Source organism: Drosophila novamexicana, unplaced genomic scaffold (assembly GCF_003285875.2).
Source record: "Drosophila novamexicana strain 15010-1031.04,08,12 unplaced genomic scaffold, DnovRS2.1 tig00000986-arrow-arrow-pilon, whole genome shotgun sequence".
NCBI lineage: Eukaryota > Metazoa > Arthropoda > Insecta > Diptera > Drosophilidae > Drosophila > Drosophila novamexicana.
Window position 1 is genome coordinate 1,760,532 of NW_020824835.1, and position 17,241 is coordinate 1,777,772.

Here is a 17,241-nt window from a genome sequence, read left to right on the forward strand (position 1 = left end):
GCTATAACCAGGAATCAATTTATTTTAACCCAACTGAAGGCTTGGCTATTGCTAAGCCTACACACTGCGCTGCTTTACAGGGTATACACATGTAAAAACAACATTTATGCGTATTTTTATAAGTCTTTAAAATCATTTTAGTGAGCACTTAGCTGGGCGTGCGTTGCCGCCGACTTGTTTGGCTTGGCCGCTACCCAGTCCCAATCCCAATCCCAGCCACATTGACGAGCACCACCCAGCCGCACAGCCCACAGTGGCCAGTGGGAGCCACTGGCTTTTGTTGGTGTCAAAGTGCCATTTGGCTGGCGAGTGTTAAGCGACTCTTCGACGTGCCGTCGGTATTTTGTTTTGATGTCATAATTATTTGGTTAAATACACATAAAAAAGAAAAAAACAAAGAGGCAAAAGCCTGAAAGAAAAATTGTTTGTAAAATGCACAAAATGAAAACTGGGAAAATTGAATAATTAATTTTCGAGGAGCTCGCCGTTGTTGTTGTTGTTGTTGTTATTGTTGTTGCTGTTGTCGCTGGACATGGGAGGCTGCGTGTAAATCATTTTGCTAATTGTTTTTCTTTTTATACACACTTTTCTTTTGGCTTTTTTATTTTCGTATTCTTTCGTGTCTGTTAACATCTTGTGCTTTGGGGCCGGATTAGCTGGCCCAACACTTTTAGCAGCTGTCGACGGCAGCGTCGGCAGCGGGGGCGGGTAGCGGGTAGCGGGTAGCGGGTGGCGGGTGGCGGCTCGCTAAGATGTGCCATTAAATTGTAAACAAAACTTGTTGTTGTGCTCGCGCTATTCAAATTAAGCGCAAAGTGCAATGACAATAATTTAATTACAAAAACTGCAGCTAAATAAACAGCTGATGCGTGTGATGATGCACAGATATCTACAAACTGATATATACATATATATAGATATACATATAGCTATAGCTATAGAATTGTAGATACACATTCTTGCAATTGCAGCTAGATAGTTGTGGCTGCCTTTCAGGTGTGATCTCCTCTGCTGGCATTTCTTTGCACCGCTGTCAAATAACGTGCAGAAATTTTTATTATGCGTTAAATGAATTTATGCATTATTCGCATGGTTTAAATCTTACAAAATTGCAATAGTTGCGAAAATCGTATAGTGTATAAGATCAGGAAGAGTGTGAAAAAAATGTACTACACTCTGTATAAAGACATGTGTCGAAATCGGAATATTTAGCTATAATTCTGACATATTAACCAAGTCAACAAGTCAGAGTCTGTTGGTGAAAAGCACTCTAAGTTGCACACAATGAAAATGTGTTGCCAACTTTTACATTAAGCTAAATAAAAAAAAACTTGTATCAGGTGTCTAAATTGATTATTTAGAATAAATAACTTATGACAATAACAGCCTTTACAGGGCCTTTGCACTATTATTATTTATTAGTGCCCACTGAGTCATATTCTTATTTTGTTTAAATTTAAGAATAGTTGCTTTAGAATAAATATATAATATTTTAAAACTGAAAAAACTGCATGTGATCTAGAACTTATTATATACCATCTAGACAAACCATAATTGATTTCAAACAAGATTTTCTACTTTGTTTTAGATTTATCGGACTCTTGATTTCAAGCTGATATTTAAGCCTTTTCTGTATTCTTTTGCTCTTGTGCATAAATAAATCTGAAGTTATAAATTTAAGACGACTGTGAAGCATATAAACTAGCCCAGAAGCTTGTATTAAAACTTATATGAAAAAAAGACAGCACACATAACTTATTTATTGTATTATAAATAAACGAATTTAATAAGAATTTATCGACAAACTAACCAGAAAATATGTGCAGCAAGAATACGTATCTCAAATATTACAAGCTTATTAAATTATAAACTTGATTTTTATTGAACAGATTTGTTTGCCACAATAAAAATCTTTGACTATATCTATTTCAGTCGGATTATAATTAAGTTCTAAACTTAATTCGCTGCCACAACAGAATTTGAGCACACCAAAACTTTTCTCTATACAAAATTCAATAGTCTGGTCTAGAAATTTTCAAAATAAAAAAGTAATAATAATACTAATTAAGAGCATATATTAAACATGTGACAAGCGTTTTATTTGATGACTTCCTCTAAGCTAAAAATCAGTTCAGCAGATAAAAAAAACATATGCTAAGCAAATATTTATAGCTTATAATTATTTAATTGGATTTCTTTGGCATAAACCAAGTATATTTAACACTAATTAATCACCTGGATCGCAATGGCACGTGCTGAAGAATTCAAAGGTAGTTTTCTCTTTAGTTTAGCGCAATCCTATGGATTGCTGCCTCACACACACTAACACCCACACGCACACACACTTGCCACACTCTCTACACTTTACACAGACTGTTCACTGCAATGTTTGCCACTGGCTACGTAAAATCAATATGGGTTTCTACGTCGCCTCTAAGCTAACATCTTCGGGGTAGAGCCTTAAGGTAGCTTCCACTGTAATTGTATTTGTGTATGCTTTTTGCGTACGTCACAGTTTACTGCGCTGCGGCGGGGCACAGAGCTTTTCATTCATCAAATTTGTTGAAGGGAGCACACAGAGGTTTGAGGTTTTTGCAGCAAAATATCCTTTCACTCTCTTTTCGCTTTTCGCTTTTCGCTTTTCTTGTTTCTTTTTCTATTGCTTCTATTTAAGCAAGCAAATTGATTTTTATATTCGTGCACAATTTTCAATGACACTTTTATTAGCACAAAATTTGTTTTGGTGTATTCTACAGTGATATATATATGCTACTATATATATACATATATATATATATATGCATATATATCTGTTTGTGTGTAGTTGTGTTTTGTATATGTTGCCGTTTGAATTTATTTTATTAGAATTATCTTTCAGCTGTTGCTGCTAAGTTTTCAAACCGTCGCGTTTGCTTGTTCGAACACAACTGAGGCACGAGATGCGCCCTCTTTCGGTTTTTATGAATGAAACTCAACATCGGCATAGCGGCGCACACGTACAGCTAGCAGCGAAAGAGAAAGAGAGAGAGAGAGAGGGAGAGCGAGAGCGCAAGAGGGACGCATACATAGCCAGAGACAGTGCCCCTACTTGGCAGCAGCTGGCACGCGCCCCAAAGCTAAGCGGCGGCAAATTCGATATCGAATCGAAAGCGTGTTGAGAGCACTGAGCGCCGGCGTGGGGAAATCGCACGTCACAGCACACACACGCACACACACAAACGAACAGTGCACACTCGCTAGCAGCCGGTCGGCTGGCGTATCCAATCGTATGCCTCGTTGCCTCCCTACGGTTGCAGCCATTTTCACGGCGCACGCGCAGAGCAGCCAATCAACAGTTTGCCAGGCCCGTTTGTCAGTCACGCTTTGTATGTGTGTGTGTATGTTTGTGTATTTGAGTGAGGTGAGGTGAGTTTTCTTTACCGATCTCTCTCAGCAACGCTCTCTCATCAAAGGGGGCTCTGAGGCAAAAATAAGACAACAGGTACCCCAGTCAACGTTTTCTCTGTGTTTGTACGTGTGTGTGTTTGTGTGGTGGCTGTGCTTGTGTGTGTAGTGTTTTGATTTCCCAAAATACGTCATCAACGCTCTATGTAAACACAACGAAGGAGCTACCGCCAAAAAATTTAAACAAATGATTCACTTGACCATTTATGGAAAGTCTGCTGCGAGCTGCCGGATTTGTTTAGATCGTATCCGAGTATTTTTAAATCTTTAGTTGGATGGCTGGGTCAAGGAAAACGTAGCCGGAAATTGAGGTATTTGCGCTTGGTTGGGTCAAGGAAGTACAAAATAAAGAACGGGGCGTGTTATGTTTGTGCTGAATCAATATGGTCAACATAGAAAGCCAGAATTCGACTATGCTTGGCGTTGCTTCTAAGCCCAAAATGATAGTTGTAGACTTAAATAGGGGTGCTTTTTGGGCAGATTTTGAAGATTTTTGGTGGCACATTATTTCATTAAGGAACTCTATGGGGAATATAAGTACTACTTATTATAGATTACAATCCCCTAATTATTTCAGCATAACTAACTATTATATATGTATTATCTATTAGTTGGGATTTTCTTTGGAAATTGTGTTTCATGAATGTTTTGTTAGTGAGCCAGAAATTGATAAGTCTTGGCTAGCTTATATAAAACTTACCTTGCCTTAACACAGAATTATAATTTTTTTCCATTTCAGGAACTTTCCTTATATTCTAAGAGAATTTTGTAATTAAAAGTATTTAAGGATAAACATCTCTGAGCTATTCTTGCCTTACACTCGCCTAACATTGAGATTTTTTTAAACTTCGTAGTCAAAGTAAATTTTCAGATTAATCTTCAATTTTCAAATTGTTGTATTCCTTGTCGCTCACCCAGTGCTGAATGTATACAGTTCCGCGTTTTCATTTTATTTATGCATTATGACAGCGCTTGTCACATTTCCATGCCGCATAAAACATTTCCATGCCCCCTTCTTGGCATATTTGCCAAATATTTCAGCTAGCACATTTTTGCCTCTGCGGCGACAGTAAACGAAAACAGTTTTCATGTGCTAAGGACAAGGTTGCAGCACATCACAACAAAGGAACGAAGCGCATTCCGCATTGTTGCAAAAACGAAACATAAACAAAATGCCACATAAACAAAATAGCAACAAAAGAAACCAAAACAAAAAATAAAAACAAACATTAAGCGCGAAATTATTGAAAGGCTGCCAGCGAGCAAAAAGCTCAACCGAAATGTGAAATTTAAAATGTAATTTATTTACGAGTTGCTTTTGAGCATTATGAACCCGCAAAGTGCAATTGGGAGTGTTCATCGGGCTGACCGTGACCCAGCCGGCCAGTCAGCTAGCCGGCCGGCCCGCCGGCTAATCTGAACCATAACACAACGCAGAAACGGTGGGAGCTGAGCAGCACGCCATGACCTAAAAATAAACGCGATACAATTGGCAACTTTTGACGTCGGCAAAGTTTTCCTAACAGACGGCGCGGAATTACGTGCCGTTATCTGGCAGATACATATATATGTACCTACAATTGGAACAGATACAGATACAGATGCAAATACAGATACGGCGATATATGCTAAAAATAGAACTTTGCCTCATTTGTGAAAGTTTGGGCCAACATACACTCACACACATACACACACAAGCGCGCGCGCGAAAAATGCAAAACAAAGCCAAAACACAACGTCAAGGACTATTTTTAAAAGCCTTCACATGATGTGCACATTACGAGTAATTGTTTATTTGGGCTACCAACGGAAAGGTGTGTGCCACAAGAGGTTGGCGGGGGCGTCACAGCACAGGGCAGCACCTGCCACCTGTAGACATCAATGCGCGCTCTGCCAGTCTGTCTGTCTGTTTGTGTGTGTGTGTGTGTGTCTAGTGAAAATGAAAACTCATTACGCCAGTGGACCAAAAATAACGTATCCATTCAGACAGAACATTTTTATGACGTCGTCGCCTTCAACTTGGCCATAAATAGATGCTGCAATCTATCAGCTACTGCTTGGCCATAAACAACTACAAAACAATTCAAGTTGCAAGTGCCTCATTTATCGGGGTTATAGCTTTCAGAGTTTTCCGGGCCCAGCCCCTCGCGCACAAAACACCCACGAGTATTTATTTGAGATTCGCGCGAACGCGAACGCGAGCGCCCCCTTAAACTCAAAATAATTACAAGTAAAGAATTTTTTACTCGCAAGGGCTTGGCTAGCAGATACCCTGTTAATCTAATTTACTGTGAATTCACAAAGTTTTAGCTGGCTGATTGCCGTTATCTCTAGAAACTGGCTTCTTTAGTTATAAGTTAGTTTTAGTTTAGTTATAAGCATTTATAGGCCGACAAAACTAGCAAAACCAAGGGTTACGCTTGTGTTCGCTTTGTGCATTAAAAAATACATTGCGTAATTCAAAAACCAATTTGTTTGAACCTTTAGGTTCGGTTAATGCAACAGGTTTCTCAGTTCTATAAGCCCAGTATTAAGTTTCAATCAGGGTTTCATTATTATTGACAAGATAAATTCTGCAGATGTTCCATATTATACTCTTGTTTTTTTTTTTGCTATTTTGTAGCTGCAGGGTATTACAAAACTCAACGTCACGAAGTTGAGAGCCGCGTATAAAATGATTTTTGGTTGATGACTGACTTGTCAATTTGCGTACCAATTGCTGATGTAAAGCCAAAGATGGACATGACTGAGCTGTTCGCACAGGCAAATCAAATGGGAGCCAAGTCCGAGATTCAGACTGAGACTGAGACTGGGGCTGGGGCTGGGGCTGGGACTGAGGCTATTGGCTGCACCTCTTCCTCAATTGGCAGCGCACCCAGCGCACTAATAAACATTCATAAATTTGCTAACACTCATTTATGCCCCTCTAGTTGTTGCTGTTGTTGTCGCATTAGCAAACTAATTGAAGTTTGCCATGGCAGACAACAAAACTACACATCAATATAAGTGCAAAGCACAGCACTACGCAATTCAATAGAAATTCGTTAGACTTTGAAAGGGTTCAGCCATTCGACAAGTGATGCTGCACTCACTTGATTGTTTATAAATAAACTCGAATTGGCGTGAAATACGCAGCAATAGCAGAGGGCGTATCCTATAAATAACATTTTCTAAATATATTTTACATGGCTGCAGTGTGTGAAAGTGTGTTATATCTCGGAAGAAATATTGATGCATATTCATGTGGAATGTAGAAACTATAAACAATAACAAATGATTCAAATATGAAGTAAATATTTATCTAAATACACTGTACAGAGCTACTAACTGAAATATATTAATAGTATTATTCATTTTTATCCATTTTATATTTTGTGTTATACAACATATACAAGTTTGCTGATTTTAAATATCTACATTTCGAAATATGGAATAAAAACAATCAGATGAAAGAGAAAATAAATGATTTTAGAAATTAAGGTTAATGGGAAAAGAATAAACTTCAAAAATAAGTAAATTGTAATTTACTACTTCAGAAAAATATGATCCGAATATTTTATCTATTTTATACTCTAGTGGTATATCATTACATTTGATCTAAAAATTTGATTTAATATGACTGAATTAATATAATGACATTAAAGTTATTTTGATGGCGCCCAACGTGGTACTTTTGTTTAAAATTATAAAAAATTTTGAATTAATTTTGTAAAAGTAGATGTTATTTATAATTCATAGGACATATATTTAATTTTTAATTGCTGGCGTTCAACGTGTTTTTAACTAGCATTAATGAGGAATAAAGCACTGTAGATAACGAAGAGAGAGATAATGTTAATGCCCATCGACCTGGTATTGTGACTCACAATTTAAACAGCATAATTAGCGAATGCACAATCTGGTCACACTTGTGTTTCTAATCATATGTGCAGCATTGTGCTCGCATCTAGTCAAATGTGTGTATATATCTCTGCCCATATGCCAATTGTGTGTGTGTCGTGTGGGCTTTCTATGTCGTGTTATCTCTCGTCGAGAACTTTGCTGAGTTGTTGTTGTTGTTGTTGTTGCTGCTGCTGCTGCTGCTGCTGTTGCTGTTGCTGCTGTTGCTTGTGCGTGGGTCAGTGGGGAGACGGCGTCGACGTTCGCCTTTGGATGTTGTTGATGAGGCAGAGGCGTTAGATAGTCGCAAGTCGCAAGTCTCAAGTTGCATGACACATGGCACGCGCCTCAAAATCAAACAAAACAAATACAAATAAAACAAGCAAACATTCAGATAGACAGAGAGAGGTAGACACAGCGAACACCAATGCCAAACTGTGCTGCTCCCCGCTGCAGCGCACCTTCCGCCTCACCACGACTGTTAAACACATTCACGTTTTCTACAGATACCCCAACAAGGTCCGCGTTGCCATAAATGGTGGCCAGGCTGAGACTCTTGTTAGGGCAGCGAGTCTCGAGCGTGCGACGTGTAGGCCGCAATTAAAAGCGTATTGACTGTCGCATACCTTAGCTTCGATTGCATTGCCAATGCGCTATCTCGCTCGCACAATTTTAAATCTATGAGATACTTTTGCGTGCTGCCACTTGTTATTATTGGTTGAGTCTGCCCTCTCGACAATTGTTTTGTTGCTAGCCCGCTGCCAATGGGCGCTTTGTAGATGCCCCGCTTCCCCCGGGCCCGGACTGCTGGCCCCCTTTAATCGCCATGCTTATTTGATTGTTAAGCTATTTGCCAGATGCCAGCTGCGCATTACGCAAGTCAACTTCAAATTGGAGAGGCTATATGGGCTATATAGCCATAAGCAATGCTATAAGGCTATAAGCCATTGGCCAGTGGGCGTTGTCATTCAGCGAGTTGTCGAGCCACTCCATCGAGGTGTGAATACATTTATGTACACTCAAATACACCTAGGCATTAAGTATATATATATATATATATATGTAAAAGACACATATTATATTATCTAGCTGTGGCGACCGTTTCGATAATGCTTAAATTTCATATTAAAAGTCTTTCAAAATATATATGTATATGTCTCTATGCACAGTTTTGCATTTTTATGCACTCGTTTTTGTGTAAAATTCATATAAATATAAAAAAAATATATATATATAAATATTATAATATGTATGGATAATTTATGAGCATCATAATATGTTTTATGGGCTTGGCATGTTGCCGTAAATTGCTCCAGTCATCAGAAAATAGAACAGCAACAACAGCTCGAACACAAATTAACAATTTGAACAGTCAAATTAAAGGAAAATTTCCATTGGTCGAATTGGGCCAGCGGAATAAATTACAAAAGGTGAGAATTTTCTGAAATCTTTTATGTTATATTTATAATAATGTTTGCATAGAACTAAAATAAGTTTTATAATTATAATTCACCAATAAATTTGTGATACTTAAATAAAATATGGCTGATAACAAAACATCATCAAACATATATAATAAGCGATAAGTTAAGGATATGTTCGGCACGCTGACGATTTAACACCCTTGTTGGCATTTGCCGTACGGATTTACACATATATGAGAAAAGTGAAGCTCGTTAATGCTGAGTTTTATGAAAATATCTTGGTAACAAAATATTCTGAGAGACAAGATCTGACTTTTCGACCGAACGTTTCTATGACAGCTAAATGATAAAGTGCTCCGTTGTTGATAAGATAATAAAAAGTTATTTAATTATTTATTAAAAAAAAAAACAAGTGTCAACCTGAGTATTTAGTGCACCATAATAGAAGAATTTAAAGCTAAAAGCCTAAACGGAATACAAATTTGGCGAATTCGACTTTTCCCTCGACTTAATTTCCTTTTTCGAATGCGGAAAGCTAATTTCGGGAATATCTGCCTTCAATAAATATTCTACAGCAACTCTTTTTTCCAATCATTATTATTATATATTAGGTTTTTTTTATAATAATAGTTTTTATTTACTCAAAAAAGGAAGAAAGTAAGTATTTTTTTAGAGACCAACCAATTTCTAATTGTTTTTATTTATTATTACTTGCTTTATTTTAAGTTCAGCTATGAGAAAAAAAAAGCAAACATATCGTAGCAAAGTCTTTTAATAACAATTCTGAATTTAGTTATCCATAAGTGGAAATTAAATCTGATAATATTTAAACAATATTAGACACTTTATATGTGCATATATATTTATTATATTCATATTTTTGTCTTTTTTAAATAGTTTCTTTTGGTCTGTCAATTCGAAAGCTGAGCCAATCTGTCTGCCAGAGTATTTATCGCCTCCCACTGGCAGGCAGCTGTTGTTATTTCTTATTTTCTTTTTTTTTTATCGTTTTTGTTGACTCTTTGTCTAATTGTAAATTGTGATTATTTTTGGCATAAAAACATGAATATTCATAAATAATGTGTGAGCATGCCTAAATAGGCATAAGCCGCTCGGCACTCGGTACTCGGCGCTAAAGTGAAAGTGGGTCAACAAATTGCGCCAAAAATGGCCGGCATGAAAATTGTTGACGAGTGCACCGATTTCTTTGAACTGCCCCCTTGAGTAATGTTTGTTAGGTCTCTCTAACCCCAATCCTCGTCCCTCGTTTGTGTGGCAGTTGTGAGGCCATTGCAATCATCTAAATATAAAACGCGTGCCTCATTCCCCTAAATTTAAATACATTTTGATGAACATGTTTAGCCGAAAAACACACAACAAAAATTCATAATTATCTTGTTTTTTTTTTTAATATTTTTGCATACGTACACGAAACAAAAACAAGTAGCGATGGTGTGAACAAAAAACAAACGAGAAAGGCTAAATATGGATACTGAAGATTAAATACCCTTACAGAAAAAATATAGTATTGTTGCTTCGACTGGTTGATCTTAAGTTCAACCTATCAAAAGGCAAAGATAAATCAAAGAAATCGTAATGCCTCATTGAATACATGAATATATTTCATTCCCCACTGTATTGTGGGATAACATAAAAAATAAAAAAAATACTTACAACTAATATTTGTGTGTTGTTAAAGGCATAAATAGCTGGTATTGATTGATGTAGATCAAATTATTTCTAACACTTGAAAGGTTCCATATATAGCAATATAATTTCCGATCGATTGTTTTTATGGAACTACGTTATTTTTAGTTATACTTTTGTATGCATATTTGAAGTTATGTTGAAATCTTTATAAGAAAATCTTTTTGTGGCATCACTTAATTTTCGAAAAATGTAGCCAATTAAATAATATGAAATATAGTGTGATAATCGGTGCCAACTCATTAAAAGACTTCTTCAAAAATGTCAGTTCCCTAGACAAAATCGGCAGATTTGTTAGGCAGAGTCTTTGTCGTTGTCATCAAATACATGCTCAATATACGTGGTCAAATACTTTGTTTTGAAAGGAGTTACCCATTGCATGCTAAAGTCATGCTACACTGGCAGAAGTGCAATACCCTTTAAAAATAATACAGACTGCCAATCAGCTGGTCAATGTATTTTTGAGAGCGTGTGCCACAGCGTAGAACCTGGCAAGTATCTGAGGGCGGGCATCATGCCTAAATTGGAATTACGCTGAACCTCCCTCGCTCACTCTCTCTCTCTCTCTCTCTCGCACTTGCTCTGTCCAGCATGATGCGTGTAAATAATTGCCTGACTATCTGTATAGATCCATCTGTTTATAGTTCGGCCTGATATGACGTGAAAGGCGCCGCGTGCAAGTAGAAAAATAATTACAAATAGAATTTCGCACGTCAAGTTCATAAATTCTGGGGGCGCTTAATCAGCTCGACTCGCTTTTAGATGCTCACGTACATGTGAGCAGATGAATGGACAGATGGAGGTGTGCTGATTGTGCCGATCTAATTATAGTTATGTGTTCTATTTGGGCATCGTCTTGCGCGTCGGTCAAGGTAATTTCAGGCACTCCTAATGACGTTCAACGTCCACTAAAAATAGCTGATGCCAGTGATTGGCAAATGATTCTGTTTGCATTTGTGCACGAACTATAATGACAACTCTTTTGTAGCCAAATGAAAATGCATTTCGTTTTCTTAGTTTTATATTTACTTTTATTTCTTGGTTCTGTGAATTTCTCGATTTCCTGAGATGCTTTGGATTCCACTTTAATGACTTTATTTACGAGCCTCACACAGAAATGTGTAGATATTTATATGACAACGATGGCCACAAAAAGTTAATCCCACTAAATGCCGTTTATAGTTTATAGCACAAAAATGTTGTCGTCTCTGTGCGCAAAATAGTTGATTTCATTTGAATACCCTGGACAAGGGGTATGCTAGCTTTTATTTAAATTAAATGTTTGGAAGGTTAACTATAAATTATGTTAGCGTCATTTTTTTTTATTTTAGTGTGCATTATTTAAGAATAAATTATTAAAAAAAAAAAAAATTATGCCCTCTTAGAAACTATATTTTCTGTTGGTATAATACCATTTGACAGGGTTTCTTATTCACAGATAATTTTATATTTTGGGAATTAAATTTTGATAGAATATCTTAATATATTCACAGATACTTTTATACTCTGATAATTAACTTTTGACAAAGTATCTTAATACGTTCATAGATACTTTTATATTTGGAGAATTAACTTTTTATAAAATATCTGACCCCCTTTTGGGTTTCCAAACTGGAATAGAGATGTTTGATCATAGCTCTTGATTCTAGAGGATCATTCAATTGGGATTGGAAAAATTATATAAAACGTAAAATGACAATTTTCACAGATACTTTGGTATCTAGAGAACACCCTCAAGGTCAAATTATTTTTAAGCATTTAAGCAAGATTTTAGTTCCGTACAAACCTTTTTAAACTTTATTTTAGATTGAATAAAAACTATTATTTTTCACTTTCATTAAGCAACAAATAAATAAGTGTATCTAAACTTCAACATTTTAGGTTTTATTTTCGACTTTCAATCTTTTATAATTAGATAATGTGACAAATGCGCTGAATGCGCCGCTTTTCCGTTTCACACATACGAATTCTTAAGAGGTGCATATATAGAATGTGATCCCATTTTTTTTTTTTTTTTTGAGTACCCCGCCATAATATATTTCGATTGATGATCAGCTAAATGGGGCTATAGTATCTCTAGCCACTGCATGGATACAATGAGTTTTCCTCTATTTTCACAATGAATTGGCAAATCTGGTTACGTTTCGCAGGCAAAGCTTATCGCTTATCAGTTGCCAAAGCACGTCACAGGCCGAGAAACAATTGGAGTTGGAAATACAGTTACAGCTAGAGAGATATCGATAAGCATATGATAGCGTCACATTGTGCGTCAATCGGGCTACAGTACATAGATACATTTGTATCTATGTATGCCAGGCAGCTAAATTTAGTCGGGCGTGGATATGTATGTACATGTATGCATATACATATGCATGCTTAATATACCTATAGATACTCAGCTATATGTCCGTACGTATATCATTTGATTAAAAGGCAACTTGCTGGCGATGGAAGGCGCTTTGAACGGCATTTTGAGAACATTTTGGAGGTAGCGGCATCTTCTACTTAAAATCCATGACACACTTCCGCAGCGCCAAGTTACATCATTAATTTTCCCCCGTGCTCCATATGGCTGGCTAATGCTTTTCCATTTGACAATGGGCCTGGCCAGAAAGCGGTGAAAACCGTCAGATACACACAGAAAGAAACAAATTTTTTGTCGTGTTTGCGACGCGTTGTTGCCATTAATTTTTGGTATGCCCGTTCCGAGTATCTGCTTGTAATTTTTATGTTCGCAGCGCTGTTCAACGCCCGCCTCCCCCACAAACGGAACACATCCCAAAGATGCTTTTGTATCTGTATCCGCATGTGCATTTGTAGCTGTAGCTGTAGCTATGCTGTATCTTCGACTGATCTGAAGTGTGTCACGTACTGTTGAACTTTTGATTTCGTTTGTGTTTTTATTGATTTAGTGGCCCATTTAGCAGTTGGTTATTTATAGGACCCGAAAACTAAACTAAATTCGTCTAAAAAATCCATGACGTGCTCCGATAATTGCAAATACTGTATACCCCATCTAAATTTAGACGCTCCAGACTGAACGGTACACTATAGTTAGAATCTGTTTATTTGTTTTTCTCATTTGGGCGCAATGGTGTGGGTGGGATTTTCGTGTCTCTGGAGGAGCAGCGGCTACTACGTCATTGTTGTTGTTTGCGTATTCGCGAATCTTTCGGCTGAACTTGGCGACGTCAGCCGCGTAAATACCTTGTGGAAAAGCATTTTGTTTATAATCAACAGCTAATATTCATTACGTGAAACATTATAAATAGCTACGCATGCTTTAAATTTAGTCGGCAGCACATAAAATTGGGCAAAGATATACACACGAAAAATCCATATCTGTATTTGATTTTTTTCTTATATCTTTTAGATGCGCTGTTGAAGCGTCGCTAAGCCAAACAAATGGCAAAACAGTCAACTAAATTTGTTGCTTTATTATAATTATTTTTTTTTTTGTTGTATTTTGCTGTCCAAAAGTGTTGCTCCTCTGGCTAATACTTGTAGAATTCCCCAATTCTCTAGTTGCTTGTCATTTTTCATAGCCCAAAGTCGCGGGTTGACAGAGAGTCGGGCGAGTTTGGGGCGACATAAATCCCTTCAAATGCCACGACATGTAAATATTTTCAAGAGTCGACGCGACAAGCACAATAACAACAACAACAACTACAAGAGCTGGAAGAAGCAGCAGCAGTAGGAAAACGAAGTCGCAGTGCATCGCGCATATATAAAATATAATTTCATTCTATATGAAAAATGCAAAGTGACAACATAATTCGCCAGTTTATCATAATCAAAATACGCCTACATTGTTCGCTGGATGCATAATGAAAGCGACAGGCGAACACTTTACAGCCATACTCCAACAACAACAACAAAAGCAGCAGCAACAACAACAAACACACACATGGAACAATGACACAGACGAGTGTCAGGCCAAGTGGCGAAAATAACTTCAAATAGTTTTGGCCTTCTTTTTTTTTGGTTTTTGCTTTTAATTTTTGTTGGCCAAAACACGAAATTTCTTTTTCGGTCCGCCAGATTGCATTTTAGATATTTCCCCATTCCAGACTTTTGGCATTAAAAATGTTGCAAACAAAAATCACACGGCAAATTAATGTTGAACACGTAGGAAAACACTTTCGTAATGCGATCAAATTAATCAAATTTAATGCATTTGATACTAAGTGAAAATCTTTGCTGAAGCGTACAAACATCTAAAATTAGTTTAACAGATTTGAAAGTTGAAAGAAAAAAAAAAAAACAATTTGCGTGGACAGTATATGAGAGTCAAAATGTTTCTAGATTTGTTTTTATTTCTCTCAGGAATTTAATATTATAAAATTTTTATTTTAATAATTAATAATACATACTTAAATGGTTAGATTGTTTTTGTTAAAGAGTTTTGACTGTATTGGCAGTCACAAAGGGTGACTACTGTATCGATTGATTGGATTCAAGGCTGCTTGTGCCTTTGCATAGCCTTTGTTACATTTCTATGGTAGAGTTGAAAGGTTAAAAGGCTGTCTGAGACAAACACCTTCTTTCAATTCAAGAAGCGCGTCTTCCTTTCTTCTTTTCCAATCTTATCTTTAACTTAGATGTCATAACAACCGACCAAAGGCTTTTAACAAAACTCGTTTGTCCTTGGCAAGCAGCTTAACTTATTTATTATTTAAAATATTTTTAAATTTTTATTATTACTTTTTAAATTCTATTATTTAATTTAACAAATAAGTTAAGCTGCTTGCATAGGTTAAGTATAATTTAATATTTATAATATCATTCAAATGCTTGATAAATTATCCTGTATTTTTTAAGGAATATTATAAATTTTTACTCAACTATCTATCTACAGTGAAACTTTACTATATTAAAATATAATAATTGTTTATTTGTCTGGCTCGAGGTCCGAGTTTTTTTTATTCAAGACAAAATGAAAATGCAATTCTGTTTGAATTTTAACCAATATATTTCGGCTGTACTTCGGCAACCGACTTCAGGGCAATAGTTTTACAGGTTTGCGCTATTTGACGTGGTTTCTGTTTCAGGAAGGACCGCCGCAAAGTTTTATGACGATATTTTTAAAACTAGTCAGTTCGCATAGAAACAGACGGACTATATTAACTCAGCTAAATATATGTATATAAGTTTCTACTATACTGCAATCAAATAAAATATATATAATCTACGTGGTAAAGATGTTTCTTTCTATGCGTTACAAATTTCTAGACCAAATTACAGAAAGGCATGAAAAGTAAAAAAAATAGATTCCTATAATTTCACAACTTCACATCAGAAAACATTTGTTTGCTAGTTTTATATGGCTCGCTCTTGATTCTTGATACTTAAGTATTAGTCACATGACATGCTCATGAGTCTGGCCGAAATGAAATGTCAAGTGCTTAAATTCATAAAATCCAAGCATTTTATTTGCTTTGGCAGCGAATATACACAATAAATTCGTGTGGCTTAAAGGCAAAAACAACAAATACAAGCAAGAAGAAAAACGGGTCAAGAGACAAAAAGCTTATGGATGTGGTACGGGTACGAGCTATACAAGTATATTATACAATACAATTCACAAAAGCCCAATAACAAAAACCCAAAATCGAGCGATAAACGTTCAACCAAATTTGGTCAAAAGTAGGCACCACAAATTTTGGGGCATTTTGTTGCTTCTCTTGTTTCTCCCTTTAGCTGTGGTTATTGTTGTCGCTGTCGCTATTCTCTTGTTTGTTGCTTAAGTCTTAACCAATTTTGGGCAAACTTTGTGATTTGTGCTTAATTGCGGTTTCGTTGGGTCGCAGCTCCAAAAATGGCAACATTTGTTGCCAGCCACGAAAACAAGTTAATAATTTCATGGGGGCCCGCTTAATCATCAGATGCGGCCGGCGGCAGCCACGACGTGTCGCTGACTATTTTTAACTAATTTCGCCATCCACAATGTGGGGGGATTTCAGTCAAAAGCGTTCACACAGCGTACTCATATTCTAAGATAATTAATTGCCAGCAGTTGCAAAATATACCTATTTGATGCAACGTGTAATTAGTATTTTAGAGAATATAGAGAATACAGAGAATACAATTTATTTGAATTAACTTTTATAATACTTAATAGTCAAAAATAAACAGCATTCTGTATTGATCTTGGCTTGAACCATATGGGAATATTAAACGTGACACTTTTTATGTCCGTCATCCAAAACAACAACATTGGTTGGTTTCAATTTATTTTTATTCTCGATCCGAACACTTTTCTCTTTTTTCTCGATCATTCCCTTCCTTTCTATCGTTACTCTGTTTGGCCGTCTTGTTCTACCCTGAACCCATTAAAAATGGGTATAAGGGTATATATAAGGGAATTTGTGCAAAATCCAGACTGAAGGAAGCATCTCCGACCCCATAAAGTATATATATTCTTGATCAGCACCAATAGCCGATATCGATATCGATATCGATATCCTGTTTTTTAGGCAATTTTGGTAAATAATAAGAGCTAGAGTCACCAAACTTGACATATAGCTTCTAAAATAGAATATATATATTCATTTGATGTTGGTAGAAGAGTTTTTAGGGTATCCCCTAGTCGGGAGCTCCCGACTCGAACCTTTTATTTGTTTTATCTTATATGTCTTATTATTATCGATGTATACCTATCGCTTTTATCTATTTATTTTTTTATATATTTTTTTGGCCATACTGATCTTTTTAGCAACTTGAAAGTCAAATTTAAAATGTTTATTCTAAGCCTTTACAACACCAAGCAAATTTTTGTGTTTAGGTA

At 36.3% G+C, this 17,241-nt stretch overlaps 1 protein-coding gene across 5 annotated transcripts in view; it reads right to left on the reverse strand.

Annotated features, from left to right (window-relative positions):
• Nucleotides 1-17,241, reverse strand: part of LOC115765731 (AF4/FMR2 family member 4) — a 52,687-nt gene that overhangs the window by 12,621 nt on the left and 22,825 nt on the right. The window contains exon 1 of one of the 5 annotated variants that reach the window (XM_030709396.1): nucleotides 2,236-2,310. The exons of the other annotated variants lie outside the window; for them this stretch is intronic. The gene's annotated coding sequence lies outside the window, so the exon portion shown is untranslated. Of the gene's footprint in view, nucleotides 1-2,235; nucleotides 2,311-17,241 lie in introns of those variants that run through there. 5 annotated transcript variants of the gene reach the window in all.